A 26645-nucleotide genomic window follows, 5' to 3' on the forward strand; every position below is an offset into this window, starting at 1 on the left:
ACATATAAGAGAGTATTCTCTTACAAAATGTTGTTCTAACTTCTAAGTACGTATACTTTATAATACAATATTATACATAGGAGAAGGTCAAATTTCGGTCCTTATGATTGATATTGGAACTGTAAGAAAATAGTTTCAGTTTCGATCATCATTATTGTCACGCCCCAAACCGTAATCACATGCAGTCCGACACATGACAGCAATGCATACTTGACCCGTAATCACATGCATACTGTGGTTCACAAGACCCGTTCTTCTTAATGGTGAGGATCAAACCAATACAACGAGGTGGCTTGTGCCTCATAACTAGCCGACGGAGATGGCTTTGCGTCTCCCTACACTCGCCTTCAGATATAGCTACACGTATAATGTGAAAGAAATAAAAAAAGATGCCTTTGAAAAAGGCTACAATGGATGTCGAAACTACCAAAGTTACGGTCCCATGCCATGTCGCAAATGGGGATTTGTTGGGTTACACTCTTGGTTCTACTCCCTGTAGTGTCACTCTATAGTTTTTTTTGATAAATCCCTCTCAACGAACCCCCCTCTTAAGGGAATGTCACCTAAATTAAACTCTCTCTCTCTCTCTCACTCTCAAAAAAAAAAAAAAAAAAAAGGAAAAAAAAAACACTACGGCCCACTTCATTGGATGATCCAAACTGTTCATTTATTGGGCCACAACCTAGATAGGTTGCACCACGTAAATCATTTCCATAGGACGATCCTAACCCTCCAATCTATAATCAGTTTACCCTATAGATTGGAGTGTCAAGATCATCCTATGGAGATGATTTACGTGGTGCGGAACATGAGGTGTAAATAGTGAGCCCAGTACTGCATAGAAATATGAGGTGTAAATTGTGGGTTCACCTTATGCATGGGTTAGGGGAGATGGTGGGCCCCACCTATCAATACATGAAGTGAAAAATGGTGGGAACCAACATTTGCCCCCCTTTAAGTTGATTCCGGGCTCCGCCCTCAGTCAGGATGAGAGTTCACATATATAGCCTATGAACCTTCTCTCCCTTTCCAATGTGAGATCTTACAATCCACCCCATTTAGGGCCTGACATCCTCACTGGCACTCTGGGAGGTATGGCTCTAATACCATTTTATCACCCCCGACGCCACTGTGTAAATATTATCCGATTCTTGATCTTCTACACTTCCGGTTTTGTTTTTCAGCAGCACTAACCATGTCCGACCCACTCCGCGGGACCCGCCCCTTGGAGATGCTGAAAACATGTCTGCACAGAAAGAAGGAGAGATCACATATATAGCTAAGCCGAAGCCAAGAAACTTTCTCTCCCTTTTCGATATGGGATCTTACAATTTGTATCACATGGGCGGTGGATACAATATTCGGGCGTTGTGGGACCGTGTCTGGAAGTTATCCCTTCACACCCCCGAGCATGCATCGGCGTTTGCTCTTTTCTGGGGTGTTTGATGGCAGTGATTGATTTTCCACACTTTTCCACGAATTTGGGGTAAGAAACCCGAACTTCACAAAAAAAAAGAGGAAATGACAAGAGTCGCCACCTGGGTTAGGGCCCAAGACCCATAAGTGACTTTGCAAGACTAAGCATGCGATTCCATGAATGGCCCATTGTCTGATTACAAGAATGGAAGGTGTTAGGCACCGTTCTCGCCCGATAAGTACTAGTTTTTAATTTTTGAGGGCTTTATTTAGTTAAAATTCATCAAAAGGGTTATTTATCCATTCTCATTTTATGCCTTATGTTGAACATGCAAGAGTTCTACATGATCAGAGAATAGGCAAAGCATGAATTCATGAATCTAACATAATTGACATCTATATGAAGTACACATGAACGGAACATGTGTGAAACTTGTTAACTTACCAACTTTGCCAAGTGGGTCCCATTTCTATTTTTGCATGCAAAATAATATAGCCGACCTTGCTCACTTTTCCACGTGAAACAAGCTATATATATATATATATATATATATATATATATATATATATATATAAAGCAAAATTACTTCTATGTTTGGGAAAGAGTGGGAATTCCCATTATAACCCCCATTTGCATGTGCTCTCAAACAGGTATTGCGTGCACAATAACATACGTGGCCTTGTAATTTCTTTGCACTAAAAAAAATCCAAAGTGGCTGGACGTTTATGCATAAGATGATCCAACCGTCCATTTTATGTGTCCACAAAAGTTACATCCCAAACTATCATTTCCATTGATAGGGCTCACAATTCGGCTTTCATGGGATGATCTAAACCGTTCAAAAAGTGGGCCACAATGTGGATAGTTACACCCCCCTAGGTTATTCCATGAGTTGATCCACACCATCCAATCAATGGGCCACAATATAAATGTTAATTTGCATCCCTAATTCATCTTAATAGAACAATCCCGACCACCCATTTGTGGGTACACAAAGGTTGCATCCCATAATATCGTTTCCACTAATGGGTCCTTCAATGTAAACTATCTGTCCCTCTAATTTACCTCCATAAGCTGATCCAAGCTGCTCAAATGATGGTCCACCATGTGAGTTGATTACACCCCTCAAATCATTTCCCAAGGCCGATCCAAACCATTCACTTCATTGGGCCACAAGATAAATGAATCACACCATGCAATTCTAGTGGATGATCCAAGCCGCCCATATTTTGACTACCATTTCCCGACCTTCTAATCCACAACCACAACCCACAACATTTCAACTCACAAACAAGACCATATGGCCTAGAACATTCAAATGTAATTTCCCTATGAATCATATTTCGGCTAAATACTTGTGTACCATGCTTGCATTCAGCTCAAATTTTCCTTAATTTGAAATTTTATCTTTTCACTAAATTTTTCGGAAAAATCCAAAAATGGCCCTGCAAATCAAAAACCAAAAAAACACATCAAATAGCACTGCTCTAAATATCAAATATGCATGATTTACTACCCTAAGATTCACATATAAATGTGATCATCAACAGCCAATTGAACTTGACCCAGACAACTCTAATGATGGTGCTAACATGTACTCTACAAATACAAATGCAACATGATAAGATTATATGTTTTGACAAAACACAAATGGTCCTAAATGCATTTATTCTAAATGGATGTACCATAAGGTTGATAATGGGAGAACCACTGATTGATTCACATGGATTTACTTATGGATTTTATACCTTCCTTTGATTTGATCAAAGATAGAACATGAAATAGTTTCTCCTTGATTTAATCATGACGGCTTATTACCAATGTCCTAACTCGGGTCTTACATGCCTAAAATGGGACTTAAGTGCCTAATGTAGGACTTAAGTGCCTAATGTGGGTTCCAACACGGATCTTGCATATGTGATTAACATGTTTTTTATGGGAATGATGCATAGGTTTTACTTAACCTAAATGGACAAAATTGAAGATAAGATTTGGGTTTAACTAGGATATTTAATTCCTAATTCAAGACTCTGGGTGATTTATGGGGATTCTGGTTAAGAAACTGGGTCACTCTGATGCATTCCCGTGGCACTCTAGTGCACTCTGGATCATTCCAGGAGTCATTCGAGTTCATTTCCGAGGCACTCCGGTACACTCTGGATCATTCCAGAGGGACTCTAGAACATTTGAACGGAACTCGGGGGTATTCTACTTTATCCTAGTTCTAAACTAAATTATGTGGGCCTAGAGGAATGATTTGCAGCCTAAAACTAATGCAAGAAAAATGGATTTTAATGCAATATCGAGTTTACAGACAAATTTAATGAATCAACTATTAAATTCAAATATTGATGAGAAACATGTATCTAAATATTTTAACATGGATTCTAACAAAATTAATATATATGGAAATAAGTTAACATGGATTCTAACAATTTTAACAAAGTTAATCATGGATTCTACCAAAAGTTAATATGAAACATGGACTGTAACAGTTTTTACAACTTTAAGCATGGATTCTACCAAAATCAAGATAAAAATAAATTTTCCTAAAAAGGCGGAACTTACCTACCTTTCCTAACGATTTGTGAAGATCCGCCCATCCCAACGCTTTCGACGCATTGGGTGGGGGGAATGGGAATGTGAAATTGGGTTGGTTTTTCTAGAGGAGAGAGAGGGTATGGACTATGGACGAATGCTTTTCTTAATGGCTAGGAGAGGGGGACATTTTTGCTTGATCGTAAAATAAGGGAGAGGGGTGGGTATTTATAGAACGTTGGAGGAAATTTCCATTCCTTTTCGACTCTTTGGAGGCATAAGGGATACGAAATTAAGGTGGGAAATGGGGATTGGTTAGATGGAATGGATATGCGGATTTTAGAATCCGGAATTTCTTCAAAATTGTAAATGAGAGACAAGAGAAGAAGCGGATCAACCGTCGTTTTCTGATTTCTCCCCCTTCTTTCTGTCAGCAAGAGAGGAGCAGATCATATGTTTCCAGGTTTTAGAAATCTCAGGATGAGGGAGAGATTTCTAAAACCTTGATTTCTTCTTTAAAATTCAAGAAACGCTGTCAGGATAGCATACAACAGCTTGATCATCAACCCTATTTTACACTGTTTTCAAAATAAAATTTGGATTCTAAAATCCGCGTATCCAAACGGCCCCTTAGTGACGCCTTTTATTGATGATGAAGATTTTTCCGGATAATTTCTTATAGGTGACTGATTTTTTATTTAGGTGATGGATTTTACACTTAATCTTTTAATAAGTGTAAAGATAAACTACGAGCTTTGCTATAAACATGTTCCTTAGGTCTCTCTAAAGAAAGTATTCACTTTGTGACAAAACACACAATACAACCAGAGAAGATACTACACACACGTACAACATTAGTAACCCTTTTACATATTATTATCCACCAATTTAGACAGCATAGTAAACACAAAGTACTATCAATGCTATTACATATTACATCCAATAGTAAGATAATCAATCCTTTATTGAGGCACATTTAAACCGGCCATAAAACTAAGTGAACCACATCTATTCTTAAAGGGCAATCGGTTCAACAAACAATGCGATGATCCGCTCTTTGGTCTTGCCTTCGGCAAATGTGTATCCATCATCATTTTTGTACAATACTTCCATAACACGTGCGAGATTCACAATTGGCATAAGGAGAGCAAGTGAGACAGGAGGGTCAAGGCAGGCTTGACTTAGGCCTTTCCATGCAATCTTAATCAATTCTTGCAACTTATCACACGCCTCCTGCTCTGAGCACCCATGCTCCTTGACATAGCATTCGAGAGATGATACAACATGCCCTCGTTCTTGTTCAAACTTCAAATGTCAATGATACATAAAAATAATATTAAAATCAATACAAAAAACAATTACACATTTTATCTTCTTGTCTCATGTTACTTAAATTAGTTGATCCATGTATTATGATTTTTTTTTTGGGTTAAAAAGACTTACTCAACTCATAACTCAATGGCTGGACATAAAACACCTTCTGATTTCGATATAGGCACATCCCTAAGTTTTATTTAGTTGGATTAGCTTTTAACTCTAGTACAGTTAGCAATCTCTTAAGAAATTAGAGGTAATTAGTTTGTGGGGGATTAGAATGTTATTGTAATGAGAAGGTAGTTTGTCATTAAAATAGTCATGAGACATGACAAGAATATGAAGGTTGTTTTAAGGATGGGAAGTGATATATCCGCCCCTTTTGATTACTTGGGACACCCAGCAGCAGTGTATCAGCCCGTCCGCTGTCCTTTATACACTACTGCTGGGTGTCACAAGTAATCCAAAGGGGCGAATATATCACTTCCCTTCAAGGATTCATAATATTATAAAGTCCACTGAGTTTTTTTTTTTTTTTTTTTCACAATATTACTGTAAATGTTTCGTGTAAATTAGCATCCTACCTTGCTTCCCACGATGTCATCTCGGAGTCGGTTAACTATTGATGCATCCATAACAATCTTGGGCCTTGTGCTTGCCCAATCAAATGCCTCCTTTGTTGCAATTTCATCCATCCCAACAAAAGTGAGGATAGTAATACTTGGGTAACCGCAACTGATCAATGAGAGGGTTAAATGCTCATTGAATAGAGGTACATATCCCTTGTTATACCATACAGCTTCATTAAAGTATGCTCCTGTTAACCATTTCATCTGCGATAAGAGCAAGTTGTTCAACCATAATATTAGAACATAAAAATCAGGGAAAAATACATTTACACCCCCTCTAGCTTCTGACACATATATGTTTAAAGGAAACACAAGGTTATCTTGAAAATATATGTTTCCCGAAAAACACAAGGTGTATGTGTCAGAAACTAGAGGGGGTGTAAATATATGTTTCCCGAAAAATTATCATCGAAAAGGAAACACAAGGTTATCTTCCCAAAACAACTCAAGGATGTTGATGTTGGCACTCCCATGTTTAATAATTGTATAAAATTCAAGTTATCTTTTCTTTTTGCTTTTGATTGATTTTTGGGAACTGCAATAACGTTTGCCAGCCGTTTATATAATAAAAGACTAGATGAGTGAGTGCAATTATCAAAACATGGTATTGGCAATATCTGTAGCCTAATTTAAATGTTCTTAATATGGCTCAAATTTTATGTATGTTAAGATGTCATACTGCTTCTATTAAGTATGGTACACGATAAGACTTTCCATCAGCTGCAAGTTCCTCTTCTATTTCCTTGACAGTACTCAACAACGCAAGATAGCACACTTTCATGTATTTTGGAAGCTGATGTGCTGACTCAACATCCCACCTGAAATTAATTAGCCATTCACAATATCAGTACCTGGCCTATAAATGATTGCCAAATGAAACTAAGAAGTCATTTTCTTACAAGATATGGTGGTAGACATGTGGACTAACTTATAAAACTCATCAATTTCCTCAGTTAAAAATCATAAGGATATATATGGACTATCGTGGGTAATATTTTTCCATCACCTTTCTAGCACAATATCAGCATTATATACGTACCTTGGGTGATACTCTGTTGTTGTTTGGCAAATGGCCTGTTAGTTTGTATCTTCAGAAGAAAAGAGAATGGAAGAGAGAGAGAGAGAGAGAGAGAGAGAGAGAGAGAGAGAGAGAGCCATATAGTATATGAGATGAAAATTCAAAGGATGTCTAAGGGCATGTTGGGAAACAATGAAAAATATTTCATGGAATATTTCTCTACCTAGCATGAGTGGAAGAGTGATACGGAAGTGGGAGAGAGAGATTTGAGGAGGTGGTGAGTGAGGAGAAAATGGTGGAAAAAATTCCTAATTTTAACAGGAATCTATTTTCCTGTCTTTTTAATGCATCATCTAACCAATCTCCTCATTCGCGGCATTATCATGTCTCCCTCTCAGGGCCCACTTTACTTCTCTTTTGGTTTGGGGAAACAAATAATCCCTGAATTTTAGTCTCATGGTCTGCAAAGATGTATATGTAAGGGTGGTGGCAACATTTAGTGTTGTATTGTATTTTGTGATGAGGGTCTCGTATAAGTTGCGATGTAACATGTTATAGTCCTTTGGCATATTAACCAAAATGCTATAAAATAGTAGTCTCTATTCAAAGCAATAGAAATAAAAGATACACGTAAGTCGAGTACCTATTGAGTGCCTCCGTGAATAGTTGTAGTTCCTCAAATTCACCGTACACATCGTAAATGTCATCAATCACTGATATCATGGCCAACATTTTGGAAGCCATTATTCTAGCTCGAGAGTGTTGCGGTTCAAAATGCACCCCAATCGCCCAAAAAAAGTACAATTCCGTTATTCGGTCTCTAGCATAAGGTATGCTTCCTATAAGATCCATGTCCTTCCACCACCTGTAAGGTATATCAATATAGTCTATTTTAACCTGAGTGAATCTAATGTGGCATGTTTCATTTCATCTAATACCTAATACAATAAAAACATCAGTGTTCCCATTATATCTAGAATAGATAATATGATGATGAAGAACTCATTTTTTAGAGATTTATATGGTGGCCGACAGTGAAGTCCTGTGCGAGAGGTACCGCCCTTGATATTTGACTCATTTAAAATTGGGCTGCTGTTGGATTAAATATCAATGGCGGTACTTCATCGTAGTACCATACATGGGACTTGGCTGTCGGGCACCATATAATTTCTCCATTTTTAATATATGGAGTGCCACCAGCTTTGATGGTTTTTCTATAGCTCCGTAACATATATAGTTAATATAAACTCACCTCGTAAGATCCTTTAACTCTCTCTGGTGTAACGATTGTAAAAGATTGAAATCCAGCTTTGCAAGCTCTAGCACAACAACATTTCGTCCCTTCTCTTCTTCGTATACAGATATGTAATGCCTATGCTCTAGCCTTTGGACACTCTTCCACAAGGGCATCTCTAAGTCGTGTTCTATCTGTGTTGCAAGTTTAGAATCGAGATTGCTTATACCAGACTTAAGGTGTTTCTGCGTAAATATAAGGGCCTCGTCTAATAGATCCTCTCCTTCTGTGCTGAGATGTGCGGCTTCATACAAGCTTAACAGTCCCCTCACATCTTTAATTAAGGCCTCATTGAACTTTCCCTCCTCGTCATGGAACTTGTAAAATACATCTATTTCATCAACACTCAACAAAGTCATGTTTTAAATTATCAATGAGAAAACTTGTGTGAGACGTAGCACAAGTTCTCGGAAAGAAGAAAACAAACTAATGAAAAAATATTTACCTGAAGACACATTAAACCCATGTTGTCTTAGCAGTCAAAATCGGAGAGCAACCACAAACAAATCATCATCAACATCATCTGTATGAGATTCAAATTTTTGTTGTAGTGCTTCATCGATCTCCTTTTCAAAGTGATATGCCACTCCAAGACGTTGAAGCACGTCAATCAACTCAATTTCTTGTTGTGACCCCTTAGCTCTGGATAACATTCTATTCACTTCTTCCTTCAATTCTTCAACCCTCTTACTCCATGCATCCAACTTCTACATGGTACCATTTAAAGAACAAATACATTAGCTATGGTAATTATGAAAGGCTATAATTCAACTTAATTGATCTCGCTAACTCATACTTCCCGACTGTAAACATAAACCTTAAATTTTATATTCTGCTAAATTCTACGATGATCCTTTTTCCTTCTTTTCTGACCGTAACTTGATAAATTGGTATAATAGAAGGAAAAAGAGGTGAGTATACAAAAAAAAAAAAAAAACCATTGAATTGAGCATTAACTATCATCATGTGTTCTAGGGAATTGCTAGCGTCCATCGCAAATGGCATTTCACAGCTGGTCTGTCGCTTGTGAGACAAGCGACAGACCAGCTGTGAAATGCCATTTGCGATGGACCCTAGCAAATCCCTGCGTTCTATCAAGACACATTAGCTACACAACTTTCGATATCTGTCATAATGAAAGGTGATAATTGAATTTTTAACGAACCCTCTCTCCCTGCTTACATTTTGATCATGAGAGTAGGCGAGGAAGTGATCTCCCCAAACGCTTGGGTGAAAAACTTCTAATTTGCGGTTGATTTGTGGCTTCCCATCTTCTAGTGAATTGATGATGGAACCAAAAGAAGGGGTTGCAGTTACAAGATCCATAGTAATGCCAAGGTTGGGAAATAAAACAAAGGAATATAAGGGCGGTAATGTATTTTGGAATAGAGGTGTCACAAGAATCGGTATTTATAAGCAGGAAATAGAGAACTGGAATAATTAAAAATCAGTATTATAGGTTGGAAAATAAACTAATGACATCTAATACTGACATGAAATAGCAAAGAAGAGAGACAATTTATTATCTACCTAATTTACTCGACACAAGAAATAACAAAGAAGAAGACAATTATTATCTACCTAATTTACTCGACACAAGAAATAACAAAGAAGAAAGACAATTATTATCTACCTAATTTACTGCCTCCATTTATAAGAGAGATAAGAGATCAAAAACGTGATTTATGTGAAAGATAAATACAACCACATGATCCATAACACCAGCACGAATCATATAAAAGGAAAAAACGTGTCTGTGTATTAATATAATAATTGATCAATGATGTTTTCTTTTTTTGGGAGATTTTATATGGCGTAAGCGGAAGCGTCCAAAAAATCATGCCACATGTACTCTTCACTTCACTCAGCGTACAGCTGTCCTCAAAGCTTTAATTTTTTCCTTCACTGCTTTTTGACTCTGCATCTTTTATGTGAACAGCCGTACACTTTAGAGGAAAACCTTTCACGGCTCGCTTCTGCGACTTTTTATATGGTGTAAGCCCATGTAGTTCCGTATTTTTCCAAAAACTATTATACGGACCACACTATACAATGATCCAAACCGTCCACCTTATGGTACGCAAGGTAAATAGGTCGTGCGCAAAAAATAATCATTTCTATAGGACGATCCCAACCCTCCGATCTATAGAGGAACTGCATATTATGAAACTTTTGTAGATCGGAGGGCTGTGATCATCCTATAGAATTGATTTTTCGATAACAATCTATTTACGGTGTGTTCTATCAAATGGATTGTTTGGAACATCATACATCCTAGGGCTGCAACAGGGTCCGGTTGGGTCGGGTTTTTCAAAACCCAAGCCCAACCCTGGATCCCATTATCTCGGCCCTGACCTGAGTCAGGGCCGAAAGACCTCAACCCATTGCCCGCTCTACAGGGCTCAGTGCTGGCCCTGGCCCGCCCTGATTGGGCAGGGCCAGCCCTACTTGACCCTAGGGCAAATACCTGTTAAGAGTGTCAAAAATAAAGAAACCACTTATCATATAGAACAAAATGACCAATAAACAGAGAAAGGGAACAAAATTAGACAATATGAATTCAACGACATGACGGGCAATAGAGACAATAGAGAACATTAGCAAAAGAAACATGCACAAATGGTTCAATTCTATAATAGAAAACTTAGGGTCGGACCGGGTCAGGGTGACCCGAGGCATTAATCCAGAACCTGACCCGACCTGAGTCGTGGTCTAAAAAAATGAACCCTAACCCGCCCTCAGGGTTGGAAAATCCAGCCGTGACCCTCTTCGGGCTCAGGGTGGGTCAGGGCTGACAAGGCCAAACTTGCACCCCTAATACATCCTATGTTGTGGTCGGTACGATACTTTTGAAAAAATATGGGACTACAAGGGGCTTACACCATATAAAATCTCAGCTTTTGCATATGACAACAGCCGCTTCAAATAAAGTTACAGAATAAGTCAGAAACTGCCAAAAACTTAACTCTGTGGCTATCGTCACCTATTCATAGGGAAATATCTTCCTGCCAAAAACTTAACCTCTGTGGCTATCGTCACCTATTCATATCTATCTATCTATACTAAGCTTGTACGATTCCAAAATGTCATTCGCCTTTTCCAGCCAAACATGAAAACTTTTTCTTTAGAAATTATTTTCCGCATCACCTTTTTTGACTTTTTTTTAACAAAGGCCCCATTCAACCTACATATTTTCAATCCTACCCCTCCTTTATACTTTTTAACAAAGGCACCCATGACAGCCACTTAATTTCAATCTTACCCCCCTCCTTTATGCTTTTTAGAGAAAAAATCTATAGGGTGATCTTAACCATTCGATTTAAGAGGAACAACATATGATGGAAACCTCTATAGATTGGAGGGTTAGGATCAGCCTATGGAAATGATTTTTTGGGCACAACCTATGTATGTTGTGTTCCATCACATGGACGGTTTGGATCAACCTATAGAGATTGAACACTTTTCGTCCATGTTGTGTTCCATCACATGGACGGTTTCCATCTCTTTCTCTATATCCGGTTCTTGAACACCTTCGGTGTGGGGTTGAGGGCATCTTCTTTGTTGCAAAGATTGAACACTTTCTGAAGAAGAAGAATCACCATTGGTTCTTCCGGATTTGGAATGGGGTGGAGGATTGTTTGCTTCAGCACGAAGACGTTCAACTTCTCGAGTCAAATAATTGATTTGTTGTTGCATATGTTGCTGCAAGTTTTCAGCAAGTGTGTGTACTTCATCCAAGGGAATTGTTCTACCACCTTGACGTCGGGCTTGTCTTGGAGGCATTGTCCTCTCCTCCAAAGCTCTGATACCAAAATGATGCAAGCCTCTCCTAGGCTTTTTGGACTAAGGATCGGGAGAGTGACAAAGAAAGACACTCAATTGCACAATGACTTGGATACAAGAAAACAGATTCATGCTAGTTCGGTAAATTGGGCGTATTTCCTTCAATATAGGTCGAAATGACCTGATTCCAAAACCAAAATTTCAAGGACTCAATGATCTAGAACGTTGATGAATAAAGTTTTCTTAAAATAATACTGTAAGGCACTTGAAAATAAGATGGAAGTGGGTGGTCCAGCAAAAACTAAAATCTGGATAAAGGTAACAACTTGAATGGCTACTCTTCTAGGTTGCAATGGAAGGTGGATAACATCATTTATTCAAGATTGATGGTTTAAAACTCTTCAAAGATGCAAACAATAGAGGAAAGCTCCTACTCTTCAAGGAAGGAGTGAAACTCTTCTAGGTTTCAAGGATGAACTCTTCAAGGTTCAAGGAAAAATGCAATAAACAAATTTTCATTCAATATTCACTAAAAACTCCATTACATATGTTTGATACTCTTCAAATAGAGAAATTCATGAGAAAATTCATTCAAACTAGTCCACTAACTAGTTTAGGGAATCACATACATTATTAATAGCTTAGGAACTCTAAACACATTAACTAGTCAAAGCTAGCAAACATAGTCTACGCTTCAACTACTGGGCCAAATTAAGACCATGAATATCCGTTGGAAAGATAATTCAAAGACCTACAACTTCTTAGTTAAGCATTTTCTCGGATTCGTCCAGCTTGAGGTCCAAAAACGTGCATCCAAATTAACCAGGTTCATTATGACGAAAAAGCAACTGGATCAGGCCTGAATTGGCATGTCCATGATCTTGGGCTGGAGCTGGCCTTTATGCTTTGTGGATTCAAGTTGGGCTTGGGCCTTTTGTTGTGCTCGAATGAGGGATGATCTTCTTAAAGCTGTTGGATGGTCTAGCTTGCCTCTCACATGGATAGGGGCTGCATCATTCCCCCCTCGTTTGAAAGAATTCGTCTCTGAATTTGAGTCTTCATCATTGGTTGAATTTCTCACATAAGGTGTTAAGTTATTGACCATCCACATGATCTTGAATTTTTCTAAAATTTCCTTATTCAAGAATACTCGTCCTCGAGTTTTGAAGTGCCGAAGAATGTTAATCATCTTAAACTCTTGAGGATCAAATGTTATTGAATAATTCCAAAGAAAAAAATAGAATCCCTCTCCTTCTTGAATATGCTTGAATTTATGAATATACGCTATAGGCTTCAATGTTGGATCGAATAAAAATGGATCAGTGTAAATGGATGAAGAAATAGATGTAATATGTTTCCACCCACCTAACTCTTCAATCTCCATTAGTTCACCCGTTGTGTTGTCCAATCCAATTTTTATGAGTTCTTTCTTCAATATTCCGTATGGCACCTCAATCATTTCTTTAAGTGAATTGTTGAGCTTTTTGCCACCATCAAAAGTCAATGACTCACCATTGGAAATTTTAGGAAAGATTAGATATCCATCTTCTGAATATTCATCATAGATTGGTGGAAATTTTTCAGTTTCTTGTTTTGGAGTAAGAAAAATTTTCCGCATCATAAGGAACTCACCGGTATCGGCGTTAAGCGCTTGCTCATTAAATGAGTTACTTTCATCATACTTTGGGCCAATATCAGCATCTTCCTCATCCGGATCATCAGATTCATTTTCCACAAGTAATGCTTTACCTCCTTGTCGCTTCCGACAATTGCTAGCACGATGTCCTATCTCACCACATGAATAGCAATGAATACCGGTTGTAGAGCTTTGACTGGTAGGAGGGGGCTGATTATAAATTTTGGGCTGAGTAGGGGCTTTGTTGATGCTAGTGGGGTGTGCACTTGTGTTGCCGGCTTTGGTGGTGCCAACCGAACCTTGAACTGTTCGGTTTGTGAAAGATGTGGATTGTGGCTTTCGAGAGTGCGAATGCTCCACATGAATAGCAATGAATACAGGTTGTAGAGCTTTGACTGGTAGGAGGGGGCTGATTATAAACTTTGGGCTGAGTAGGGGCTTTGTTGATGCTAGTGGGGTGTGCACTTGTGTTGCCGGCTTTGATGGTGCCAACCGAACCTTGAACTGTTCGGTTTGTGAAAGATGTGGATTGTGGCTTCCGAGAGCGCAAACGCTCCACCTTGAGAGCTCTTTGATGTGCATCTCCCAAATCCCAAATCTCAAGAACATCAAGGGTGTCTTGGATATGAAGTTGAAGGCCTCCTAAATACTTGTTCACGAGCATCTCCTCCGGGTCTTGAATATTGTTGCGAATTACCAACTCATTGAATTCATTGGTGTATTGGTCTACTATTCGTGTTCCTTGCCTCAAATTTTGGTGCCGTTAGTACAAATCTCTCTTATAACCTCTGGGAAGGAAGTGCTTACGGATCTTGTCCTCCATCTTTCTCCATCGAGTGATAGGATCTTTGCCGGCGGAGTGGCGGGTTTGCTTCTCACGTCTCCACCAAGCTATGGCCTTGCCTCAGAATCGCATGGCAATGATGCCAACACGACGCTCTTCCGGGAAATTTCTATGCTCAAAAACTTCATTCACAAGGGTTAACCAATCAATGATTTCATCAGGGGAATCAGTTCCTAGAAATTCTGGAATGTCTCTCTTGATTTTCTTTTCCCAATCCAGTTCTCGAACACCTTGTGTGTGGAGTTGAGGGTGCCTTCCTTGTCACACAAATTGAACACTTTCTGAAGAAGAGGAGTCATCATTGGTTCTTCCGGATCTGGAATAGGGTAGAGGATTGTTTGCTTCAGCACGAAGACGTTCAACTTCTTGAGTCAAATCATTGATTTGTTGTTGCATATGCTGTTGCAAGTTTTTAGCAAGTGTGTACTTCATCCAAGGGAATTGTTCTACCACCTCGACGTCGGGCTTGTTTTGGAGGCATTGTCCTCTCCTCCAAAGCTTTGATACCAAAATGGTTCAAGCCTCTCCTAGGCTTCTTGGACTAAGGATCGGGAGAGTGACAAAGAAAGACACTCAATTACACAATGACTTGGATACAAGAAAACAGATTCATACGAGTTCGGTAAAATGGGCGTATCTCCTTCAATATAGGTCGGAATGACCTGATTCCAAAATCTAACTTTCAAGGACTCAATGATTTAGAACTTTGATGAGAAAGTTTTCTCAAAACAATACAGTGGGTGGTCCAGCAAAGACTAAAATCTGGGTAAAGGTAACAACTTGAATGACTACTCTTCTAGGTTGCCAAAGAAGGTGGATAACATCAATTCTTCAAGATTGATGGTTTGCAACTCTTCAAGGATGCAAATAATAGAGGAAAGCTCCTACTCTTCAGGGAATGAGTGAAATTCTTCTAGGTTTTAAGGATGAACTCTTCATGGTTCAAGGGAAAATGCAATAAGCAATTTTTCATTTAATATTCACTAAAAACTCCATTACATATGTTTGATACTCTTCAAATAGAGAAATACATGAGAAAATTCGTTCAAATTAGTCCACTAACTAGTTTAGGGACTCACATACATCATTAATAGCTTAGGAACTCTAAACACATTAACTAGTCAAAGCTAGCAAACACAGTCTACCAAAATAGCCATAACTCTTCAACCACTGGGCCAAATTAAGACCATAAACATCCGTTACAAAAATAATTCAAAGACCTACAACTTCTTAGTTAAGCATTTTCTCTGATTCGTCCATCTTGAGTTCCAAAAATGTGCATAACAATTGCCAGGTTCATTATGACGAAAATGCAACTGGATTAGGCCTAAATTGCCGTGCCCATGATCTTGGGCTGGAGCTGGCCTTTATGCTTTGTGGATTCAAGTTGAGCTTGGGCCTTTTGTTGTGCTCGAATGAGGGATGATCTTCTTAAAGCCGTTGAATGGTCTAGCTTGTCTCTCACATGCATAGGGGCTGCATCAAAACACTTGCATGACCCAAAAAGTGCATTAATCATTGATCAATAACATTATCTTTTTTGGGAGATTTTATATGGCGTAAGCCCTTACAGTCCCTTATTTTTCAAAACGTATTGTACGGACCACACTATAGAATGATCCAAACTGTCCATGTGATGGAACACAACGTAAATAAGTTGTACCCCAAAAATCATTTCCATAGGATGATCCTAGCCCCCCGATCTATAGAGTTTTGCATAATATGCAGTTCCTCTATAGATCGGACGGTTGAGATCATCTTATAGAATTGATTTTTTAGCACAACCTATTTTAGTTATGGCCCATCACATGGACAGCTTGGATCATCCAATAGTGTCGTCCGTACAGTACTTTTTGAAAAATACGGGACTATAAGGGTTTATACCATATAAAAACTCCTTTTTTGGTACACACAGTACATAAACTGTTTCACAAAAATAGGGATAAATGCATACCGAATTTACATAATCATGGTACTAAAATTAGTCAGATCAGCTCCAAACTTGTCTAAGCTGACTCAACTCGATCAAAAATTCAGTCAGGTCATTATGCGACTAAGATTACCTAGGTTATAGAGTTTTTATATTATGGCCGACCGGGTAAATTACAAGCCTAGCCCTTGCTATTTTGACAGTCGTGCATCATATAAATTCTCCTAGGTTATATTTGTTTTCTCAACAACTTGACCCTGTCAAGTTGAGACAACTTGATCCTTCTTCGCAAGTAGATGATTGTAGAAAATTTCTGATTTGCTAACCATAAACCTATTAATTTATTTCTAGAGACCCAAACATAGGAAATGAGAAATAAAGGGGAGAGAGGCTGAATGAAAATGTAGAAGAAAAAATCTTGCTTAATGGTTTAAGAGTGACATCATATAATATAATAGTAAAACGGAATCCTAAAAAACGTGGTTGCGCCACGTGGCACGCCTCTTCCACAAACGTAAAACTCTCTCAATAATGCCATGTACGAAAAATTGTTATATATGGATTGTAGAAAAAATCTCACCATTTCTCTCCCTAGAATCTCTCATTCTCTAAATTGAAAAGGAATTCCAATTAACTCTCCTATAATCTCTCTCCCTATTAGTTACGTTTTAAATGTGGAAAACGAGGATGCACCAAGTGGCACCCCTTCTATACCCACAACGTGGCACTCTCCATAAGAAGACGCAAAGAATAAACGAATTAGTTTCCTAAAAAGAAGAAAATCTTAAATGTATTGGATTCCTAATTTTATGCTGATTTTTATTTAGGACTCTTTCTTGCATTGAACAACAGGGAGTTTTCCTTCCATCTCTCCGTGAATAGAGGAATTTTTCATTTTTGGGCATCTCTCTCTCCTCTTTGCGTAGGATCCAAATTAAAAGGAGTATGCAAAACAAATTAAATTACCAGAAGAATAGGAGCGGATTTGCTTAAATTAATGATTTGCTTTAATTGACGGTAGATTCTCCCTGCGTAAAAGGAAGCCGTGGTTATCAAGAACATTCTCCCCTTCTAATTCCCTATGTACAATTTCCCTATGGAACCGCCATAAACCATCGTCTCTCTCTAATATATACAAAAAACCTCTGCTCATTAACACACTCCTCTGCTCACTGCCGCCCATCACAACGTCTTTCTCATTGCAGGTATTACCAGTCTTTATTTTTCAGATTTTTATTTATTTTTCTTTCTTTTTTGTTCTCAACTAAAACCACACCCTCTGATTTTTTCTTAAATTTAAAAAATCAGATTTCTTTGATTATCTCTATAATCAAATTTACAAATTTTTTTAAAATTTGTATAATTCTAATTTAAAAATTTTGTTAGCCTGAGGAAATTTGACGAGTTGGTGGATTATGTTTGCCAGTTATCAGATCAATTCTCTTAGGCATGCATGTTGAATGATTTTTTTTTACAAAAAAATTGCCATTTTTCAGGAGAAAAAACGAGTGATTTGCAGAGAAGTTCCTGTGAAAGGAACAACACGCCTTAGGCGGAGTCAGGTAAAACACATTGCACACATTCCTGCATGATTTTATGTTTTGACTCATTTCATGTGTTATAATATTTTTGAATTCAATAAGGAATAGTGCAGTTCTTTTAGAATTCCGCCTGTAGATATTGACAATTTTCATCAGTATTATTTGTTGGGGTATTATTATTATTATTATTTTTTGATGGGCAAGCTGGGGTTAGGCAAACCCCTACCAGATATATTGAGAAAAAAACATATTACAATCTTTCATAGAGGGACCCCAAAGAGTCCGAGGACAAGACCTCTACAAGGGAGGGGGACAAAAAATTAGGGGGGAGATTATCACCCTTACAAAAATAATCCTGTTTAGAAAGGATGTCTGCTGCTGCATTTCCTTCTCTCCAAATATGGGAAATTTTCCAAGAGTTTAGATTTCTGAGCTTACTGTGGATCATGGTTAGAGTTTGGAATTTCCTCCAAGGGCAAGCTTCGGTGCCTTCAATCACTTTGACTGCATGGATTGAGTCAGATTCAATCCATAAGCTGTGGATGCTGAGATTCTCTGCTAGTTTTAGACCGTGAAGGATGGCTTCGATCTCCAGGTGATGAATAGCTTCAGGAGGGACGATTTCCGAGAATAGGCCAATGGAGCAGCTGAGATGGTCTCTAATAAGGCCCCCAACAGATCCAGAGTTGTCCATGAGGGATGCATCAGTATTTAGTTTATGGTGGCTGAGGTCGGGGGGGATCTATCGACATAATTTTGAGGTTTTGGGTTGTTGGAAAACGGGGAGCGACAAGTTTGCCGCAATTTTGGAGCTGGCCTATGAGGGTGAGTCTGAAAGCCTAAGGAACAGTATTTTTGTGCGAGAGGTTGAGAGAATTTGCTTGAGGAGGTCCTGCTTGTGAGTACATTTTTCATTATGGATTCTAGCGTTCCTCTCACACCAAATGTGATAGATAGAGGAAGCAAAGAGAATTCTAACAGAGATTGTAGCTTGTCCTTTACCTGGGAAGGAGGATCGAAGCCATAATTCTTCTTCACCTAAACTTTTCTTCTGTTTTTTCCTCTTGGAGATTCTCCAAAGCACCAATCTCCAAATCCAGGCGGAGTAGGAGCAAGAGAAGAACAGGTGATCTCTAGTTTCAGGTTCGGCGTGACAAAGAGGACATCTAAGATCGTCTTGGCCATTCAGGAAGGGAAGGCGATCTCTTGTGCATAATTTGTTTTTAATTGCTTGCCAAGCGATGAAACTATGACGCGGTATGTTACCAGGGAACCATATAGAAGAAGACCAATCGACTTTGGCTTTTTGGGATCTGATGGTATTCCAGGCTAATTTTACAGTGAAGATACCATCATTTGTTGGTTTCCAAATTGGACGATCAGAGGAGGTTTGAGAGAAAATAGCATCAGAAGTGATGTGTTTCAGCTCTCTGAGGTATGAATCTGATTGAATGGAGTCCCATTTTCCAAACTCTATTACATCCTTAACAGAGAAATTGCTCGGAATAACATTGAAAAAGGGGCCCATGGAAGGTTGAGAAATAATGACACCAGACGGGACCCAAGGTTGAAACCAGAAGTTTATGCTAGCACCATCACCCACAACATAGCAGAAATGGGGCCTAGCATTGTCACGAGCTTTTAGGATACTCCGGACAGCCCAAGATGGGTTGCGGGGCATCTTGATAAGCCAAAAATTCCTATTTCTAATATATTTTGCATTGAACCAGTGATTCCAGGGAGTGTTTCTGTTCTGGGTTATATTCCATACCTGCTTGATTTGGAATGCTCTGTTTATATCTGAGAGGGATCTCAAGCCAGCTCCACCTTCTACTTTAGGAGTGCAAATGTCACTCCAAGGCAGAGGATGGTATTTCTTCTATGGATTGCAACCACACCAAATAAAATTTCTGAATATCTTTTCTATATCGTTGAGGGTCGCTTTTGGAATGTGAAAGGAAGCCGACCAGTAAATTTGAAATGAGTTCAAGACGGATTTCACTAGCTCAATACGCCCAACTCTAGAGAGAAATATACTGGACCAGGAAAGAATTCTTTTCTTAACTTTATCAATCAAAGGCTTGCAATCTTTGGAGGTTAACCTGGATGTAACTAATGGGAGCCCCAGGTATTTGATTGGAAGATTGCCTTCCAACATGTTGAGAAAAGTGCAGATCGAGTCCTTCAGATTGTTATCTGTTCCAGAGAAGAAAATTTCTGATTTAGATAGGTTAACTTCAAGTCCCGAGCAGGCTTTGAATACATTAATGCAATCTAGAAGGCCTCTTGCATCAACAGTAGCAGCCTTAGTGAAGACCATAACATCATCTGCAAAAAAAATATGGGTTATAGATACAGATTCTTTGCAGAAAGGGGTGGTAATCGTTCCCAGGGATGAGGCTGAGAGTAAGATGCAGGAGAACATCTCCATCACGATACAAAAGAGAAGAGGGGAGAGGGGGTCGCCCTGACGGAGGCCATTGGAGGATTGGAAGAAGCCTATAGGGGAGCCATTTATAAGAACCGAGAAGGAGGGAGTGGATATGCATTGGAATATCCACCCACACCAAATCTCATTAAAGCCAATTTTCTTCATGAAGGAAAGCAGGGAATCAAATTTAACACTATCAAAGGCTTTTTTGAGATCCATTTTGATGCACATGGCGTTTTTTAGAATGTTTCGATGGAAGTTATGGCAGAGATCATGGGTTAAAAGGATATTGTCCTGAATGAGTCTACCTTTCACAAAAGCTTATTGAGAGGGGCTGATGATTTTGTCCATGAGAGGCTTCAATCTGTTGGCTATAAGCTTTGAAATTATCTTATAAATGAAGTTGCAAAGGGAAATTGGTCTGAATTTATCAGGGGAAGAGGCCTCAGGGCATTTTGGAATGAGAGCAATAAATGTAGAATTTATTTCTGGAAGGAGCTTGCTAGTCTTGAAGAAGTGAAGGATGGCTCTTGTGATGTCTGGTCCTATCACATACCAAAAAGCTTTGAAAAATTCCCCGTTGAAACCATCTGGGCCGGGGGCTTTGTTTCCATCCATGGAGAAAACAGTAGATCTGATTTCATCAAGGGAGAATGGTCTGGTGAGGAAATCAACTTCTACAGAGGAGATATGGTTTTTCGGGTCAGGGGTAGGAGGAGAAGAGACTCTGTTAGTACTCTGGGAATTGAGAAGCTGGTAAAAGAATTCCGTGAAGGATTTAGCAATCTGGGCTTGGTCGGTTGAAACTTCCCCATCAGGGTTGCTGATGCCATGAATAGAGTTCTGGTTTCTTTTGGCTTTTATAGCGGAGTGGAAGAATTGAGAGTTGGAGTCGCCCAAAGTTAACCATTGAATCCTTGATTTTTGTCTGTATAGGGATTCCTCTTTATTAGCTATAGAGATGTAGTCAGCTTTGATTTGAGATTCTTCAATTCTGAGCTCTCGATCAAGAGGATTAGTAGCCAACCTATTTTGGATGTCTTCTAGCTTGATTATGAGGCTGGGAGCTTTAATATCGATCCGGCTGAAGACATTTGCATTCCAGATCTTTATGAGTCTTTTAACTTCCTTTAGCTTCGTGGCCACGATGAACATCGGATTGCCATTAATCTCAACTGACCAAGCTCTTTCAACAAGTTCGAAAAGGGAGTCATCATCAAGCCAGGCATTAATGAATCTGAAAGGCTTTTACCAGAGGGGGAGGGGGGAATCATCTGCACAATGATAAGAGAATGGTCTGAAAGACCTGGGGCTTTATAATCCGCAAAGGAGGTGGGGAATTTGCAGAGCCACTCAATGTTTACAAGATCCCTATCAAGCCTTATGAGTTTGATTTCAGTGGTCTTTGCACTATTATTCCAAGAGAGAGTTTGGCCAACTGATCGCAGATCTGTGAGAGAACAATTGTCAATGCAGCGATTGAAATCATCGAGGTCTGAGTTAATTGGGTCAGCACCGCCAAGTCTCTCATCAAGGAATCTGGTGGTATTGAAATCACCAAGAACAATCCATGGGTCATGAGTCTGAAGGGAAAGTTTCTGGAGATCATGCCACAGGGGGGTTCTTTCCTGACCCGAATTTCGGGCATAGACAACAGTGAGGTAGAACTGAGATTGGGTTTGGATTAGAGTTACTTCAGCATGCACAAATTAGGCGGATTCGCTTCTGATGATAACTTGGACGATAAGGGGGTTCCAAATCAACCAGATTCTGCCTCTGATAGTATGGAGGTAATTAGCATGGTAGCTCCAACAGTTGTTTATGTCGAAAACATTTTTTACAAACGAAGGCTGATGAACCTTAGTCTCAAGAAGACAAAACAAGGGAAGGTTGTGTGTATGGATGAGCCGGGTGATGTCTTCCTTTTTGGAGTGGGAGGCAATCCCCCTAACATTCCATACTGCTAGGTTTGACATTGGAGGAGGTGGGAGAAGTGTGACAGGCAATAGCCAAGATGGGGTTCTCAGGAATGAGAGATTCTTCAAGGGAATCATCTTCAAAAGGTTCATCTTCATGGATGTCTTCTTCAGCTTCAGCAAGAATAGCATACGGATTGAACAAAATGATGCTCCTTTGATGGTTATCTATTGATGGGTTGGTTACAGGTATGGTAGGATTTCCTGGATCAGCACTATGAATTTCGTCACCATTTTTTGAAGAGGCGGGGGAGGGGGGGGGGGGACGTATTCCTGCAGGGAGATTTGTAGGGGTTCCTACATCATGAGGATTCTGATATAGGGTTAATAGTAACCTTTTCAGGGATTGGGGCCTGGTTTGGAATGGGTCTCCATTCTTTCTCTTTGTTCTTTCCAGGTGGAGGGGGATGGGATTTCGGGCAAGAGGAGTTTGAGTGGTTGAAAGTTTTGCATTCACTACAGGATTGAGGCCTCCATTCGTATTCCACTTTTTGATAGGTAGTACCTAGAGAGGTCTTTATTTCAATCTGATCAGGGAGATCTATTCCTGCTTCTACTTCTATACAAACCCTTGCATAGCTGAGCCTAGTGGATCCAGTCGTTTGGGCATCCATGTAGAGGGGGTTTCCAATCTTGCTGGCTATTTTGCTGAGACAGTGGGCAGACCAGAATATGAGATTAAGACCATGGAATTTTACCCAAATAGGGATGGAGGAAAGGGAGAGTTTTTCGAGTTCAAGATCCGGAGACCATCTCCGAAGCACAAGAGGACGCCCTCCAAAGCTATAGTTTCTGTCTTCTAGAACCGATTCACAATCTTCCGACAAGTTGAATTGGAAGAGGAAAAAACCTCGATGAAGATTGAACATCTGGAACTCACCCTTGATTCCAGCTTCTGCTTAGGTGGGCTTTTAAGGCCACAAAGTAAGGCCATTTACCCATTAGATAGCCAACTAGGGAATGTTGCCATTTACGATCATTTTCCTCCAGCTCTTCGTCCTCAAAATCAAGGTCAAACTCGGGCTTTTGCTCAGTGGAATAGCTAAGTTTGGAGCTTATACCAACTGATTTATTTTCAAATAGGAAACTCCATGAGTTTTCTTTTCTTTTTGGGGCATGGTTATTTCCTTGATCTGCAGATTCATGGCTGTTATTGGAAGAAGGCAGTTGTGGCCAGTTTTCTTCAGACTGGTTTTCCCCCCCAAAGTTAGAATTTGAAATTTGGAGAGAAGAATCTTCATTTGGTGGTCCCAAGAAATCAGGTTGGTCTTCATTCGAGAAGGCCAATTTTTTACCACGGCCTATACGGCTAGGTTCAAATTTTCCAGCAGCAATGAGGCGGGGATTTAAAACAGGTGAGCTACTAGAAGGGCTAAGGTTTAACTCACCGGCATTGACCGGGTAAGGAGTGTGACCAACCAGTTGGTGTACTGAATCGATTTGAGATATCCTTAATTTGACCAACCCAACTGGGCTTTCCTTTTCTAGGGAGCTAGAAGAACAGGGTACCTCAATCAGATTAGAGAACTTTCCGTTTGGGGGAGTCATCTTCAACCTCGCCTCCTCCCTCATTTCTGTGGGTGATTTGTGAACAATAGGTTTCTCACGGGATATGAACTGATTGAGCTTCGGGGCAGGGGGGGGGGGGTTGAAATGGCTCAGAATTTCAGGATCAAAAGGGGTCTGTGGGGGAGAAGGGCGGATTGGGGGGATTAAGGTCTTTTTTGACGCCTTCTTTCTAGGAGAATCTGAAGGAGGGTTTGGAATAATCTTATGAAGTCTAGTTCCTCTTCTAAAATGCGTACTAGGGTCGGAATCAGATTTTTTTGTGCCTAACTGAAGAGCTCCAGATCTGAGGGAGTCTATACGCTTGAAAATATTATTTTCAGGTCTCGAGATTTGCAGATCCTCGGAAATAAGGGGATGGGAAGAGAGGGTATGGTGTTATTATTTGTTGGGGAAGGTTGTATCTTTTAGTAATTTGAATTGTTGTCAATGGATCTATAATTTTAATTTTTTTGCTCTACTTTGATGCCGCTGACTATTATGGCATTCATCTTCATGTAATATTTATGTCAATGAGTGATACCTGGATTTTTTTCTTTTTCAAAGCATGCTAATGGGAAGAAGATGATCAATAATATGTTCGGGAATGTAAGATAGGATGTGGAAGCTATGGAAAAGTGGTAAGGATTCCATATGATATTTACTTATGGTACACTTCCTTGAAAGTAAGAAAGGAATAACTTTGCAAACGTTGTCTGTTGAAGCAGGTTTTATATATAGAAGCATTACTGATGGAAAACAATAAGCTGTTAAGGTAATCTCTCTTCCCTTCTACATTAGCATAATTGTACGTGCCAGATTTATTTTTTTGAAAAGGGCAACAAATATATATATATATATATATATATATATATATATATGTAAAAACAGAACCAAGGTGGTCCTGAAGGAACAAAGATAATACAAAGATAGCAGTACAATAATTCAAGGAGGTAGATAGTCAAAGCACTCAAACGCGGCCCGAAAGACTCCTTTCTTGGCAAGGGTGTCTGCTTCCGCATTGGCTGATCTCCTGACATGGCGAAAAACTATTGAGGAGCCCTTAGCCCTGTCCTCTATTTCCTCTAAGAGAGGCAAAAATCGTGCCAGATTTTACAGTTATTGGTTTTTATCAATCAAAATCAATTAATCCAATAGAAAAATATTTAGTTTTTTTTTTTTGGCTTCTTTCCTTTTTCTTTCAGTGGCGCATCTCTCAATTTTATTTTTAGTTTTTAAACTGGGCTATTGTTGTTTGCTGGGATTTGATTTATATAATTTTATTTCTATTTTGAGATTTTTATTTTTTTTATTTTTTTATTTTTTTATCTTCCTGTAGTGCCTCGGTTTCATTGGGTCGGTTTATGTACATATGTTCTCTTCTTTTATAATTTTATTTCTATTTTGAGATTTTTTAGCTTCTTTTATTTTTTTATTTTCCTATAGTGCCTGGGTTTCATTGGGTCGGTTTATGTACATATGTTCTCTTCGTTTCTTGGATATTATATGTTTTCTTTTTGCCTCTGCTTTATTCGATTAATGGAAACCGGTTAGATGTGTACGTTCATGATTATTTACTGAAGAGGAATTTGCAACAATCAGCAAAAGCTTTTCAAGTAGAAGGAAAAGTATCTTCATATCCTGTTGGTAAGATCATGCCAAATTTTTCATGAAGAATAGAGATTTTAAACCCTTTTTTGGGTTTTGGGTTTGTCATTCATTTTCATTTAGATTGATTTTGATTTTGTGATTGGCATGTGCTTTCAGTGATTGATGCTCTTGGTACCTTCCTATTCGAATGGTGGTCTGTTTTCTAGGATATCTTTATTGCCAGAACAAATGAGAAGCACTCTGAGGTTGCTGCCTCCTACATAGAGCTGAGCTACATTTTTTTTAGTCTTCATCATCTTACTCATAAGCCATAACTTCACACTTTTGATAGGATATGAGTTTTTAATCTGCTTGGATCTAAATTGCATTGATAAAAAAATAGTACAGCCTACAAGTTTTCTGATATAAATGAGATGCATTAGTCTTACTATAAAAAGCAATTACATAACATTGAACTTAGGCCACTAAAGAAACAAAATAAATGCTTCATTTTAGGTCCTCCCTCATGAATTTTAACCTTCTATAGTCATTTAGGTGAATGGCAGTTTATTTTTGGTCAATATTGTTACTTCTTATGGCTCTTTCCATGTTTAGATCATGATTTTTTAGTATAAATTGTGCATATGCAGTGTTTCAAGCATGTGAAAAATCCAAAAAAAAAAAAAACATTTTCAAGTGTATTTCAAGTGTTTTATTACTTTGACACCTTCAGTTTTTTTAGCTAATCTATCTATATATAATAAAGAGGCAGGGGGGTTTACTGTTCACCGCTGAGGTGGCAGCCCTCCCCTTCCTCCCTCAAATCTACGTGGCAACATGGCAATCCCTCTATTTCGCGTTTTTAAATATTTCCAATGATTTGCAATATTAGACGGAGAGTCGGGATTCGAAAAGGCATCTCAATTACGTCCTCACCTGATCCATTTGAAGTGGCAAATCGTTTCATCTTCCCAACAACATCTATTTTCTTCCTTTCTTTCATTCTAATCTTCTCCAAAAACTTCTCAACAACATCTATTTTCTTCCTTTCTTTCGTCGTTATCTTCTCCAAAAAAATAATTATCAACAACGTCTATTTATTTCTTTTCTTTTGTCGTATTCTTCTCCAAATTAAATAGTGCAGGTTCCATTTTTAATG

At 38.9% G+C, this 26645-nt stretch overlaps 1 long non-coding RNA gene and 1 pseudogene across 2 annotated transcripts; one reads left to right on the forward strand and one right to left on the reverse strand.

Annotated features, from left to right (window-relative positions):
- Positions 1–4809: 4809 nt before the first annotated feature.
- LOC143885951 (putative terpene synthase 2) lies at positions 4810–9607 on the reverse strand (annotated as a pseudogene). The gene is made up of 7 exons (XR_013253664.1): positions 9393–9607; positions 8656–8917; positions 8169–8541; positions 7560–7781; positions 6578–6716; positions 5854–6102; positions 4810–5260 (listed from the first exon to the last, which is right to left on the reverse strand). The product of XR_013253664.1 is annotated as a putative terpene synthase 2 (transcript).
- A 7651-nt stretch (positions 9608–17258) lies between these two features.
- Positions 17259–24682, forward strand: LOC143885958 (uncharacterized). The gene is made up of 4 exons (XR_013253665.1): positions 17259–17608; positions 17900–17965; positions 24464–24537; positions 24625–24682. It is a non-coding gene; the product is annotated as an uncharacterized LOC143885958 (long non-coding RNA).
- The last annotated feature ends 1963 nt before the right edge of the window (positions 24683–26645 follow it).

This window comes from Tasmannia lanceolata, unplaced genomic scaffold (genome assembly GCF_043159265.1).
Source record: "Tasmannia lanceolata isolate RefF3 unplaced genomic scaffold, GAP_Taslan_0.1 ptg000002l, whole genome shotgun sequence".
Taxonomy (NCBI): domain Eukaryota; kingdom Viridiplantae; phylum Streptophyta; class Magnoliopsida; order Canellales; family Winteraceae; genus Tasmannia; species Tasmannia lanceolata.